The following is a 1188-nucleotide window of genomic DNA, read 5'->3' on the forward strand; positions in this document are numbered from 1 at the left end:
AGATGTCACATTGCAATTTTTTCTCAATAAAATAAATAAATAAATAAATAAATAAATAAATAAATAAATAAAAGAAATCAGCCAGTAACAAATTCTGGGATGTGGGAAAAGTGGAATTTTTCTTTATTATTGGTGGGACTATAGACTGCTGTAAAATTCTGAAACTAGAGGTTCCACTTAAGCCAGTTATTTCCCTTCTTATTTTGCTCCAAGAATTGAAGTCATCATACCAAAGTGGTATATGCATATCTGTGGCTATAGCACCAAAATTTGTAATATCTAAATCTTGGAAACAGCCAAAATGTACATCTGTGGATGAATAAATAAAGAAGATATTGGCCTTTTTATACAATGGAGTACTACTATGCTGTAAAGAAGTATAAACTTGAGGCATTTCTAGATAAGTGGATGCACCTTGACAAAACTCTTAAGTGAAATAAAATCACACATACATGTTTAAATATTGCCTTATCTGGTATGTGAAACAGAAAGTGTAAGGACCAAAATATGTAATATTTATTGGGAAATTGGAATAAAATGCTCAATTGAAAAGAGGAATAGAGAGAGAAGAGAGAGTAAAGAAGGAAGAGAGAAATTAGAAAAAAAGTGGGAACAAACTTGTAAATAAGGAGTGAAAAGAGTTGAACAGAGGGGAGGGAATTTGAAAAATAAGAATTAAGATGTATCATATACAGATGCATATGCTCTGTGACTAAAATGATATCTCTGTATATCTAAAATATACCAGTAAAATTTCAAAAAAATCCAAGAAGTTAATAATGCAAATTTTAAAAGCTATAGTTCCTTATGAATTATCACTCATTATGAATATCCACACTGAGAATAGAGCATAGATATGTTTCTTGAAAACTTTGCATCATAGAAAAGACAAGCTTTTAACACATTATTCATTTATAAAAATAAGAGAAATTCGAGGCTTCTATAACTACATGGATGCAACGAGAGACCATATTCATAAGTGAAATAAATCAGGCCCACATGTGTAAACATCTTATTATATCCCTAGGAAAAACTGCAATGAGGGAAAGGAGAAAAGAAAGAAAGGGAAAAAAAAAAAAAAATATATATATATATATATATATATATATATATATATTACACAAGGTAGATTGAAAAACTGTACTGCTGATTTCTGCTGTTCTATTGAAAAGAGCATTTAATGCTTAA

The sequence above is a fragment of the Octodon degus genome, unplaced genomic scaffold (genome assembly GCF_000260255.1).
Source record: "Octodon degus isolate 3935 unplaced genomic scaffold, OctDeg1.0 scaffold00007, whole genome shotgun sequence".
Classification (NCBI taxonomy): Eukaryota; Metazoa; Chordata; class Mammalia; order Rodentia; family Octodontidae; genus Octodon; species Octodon degus.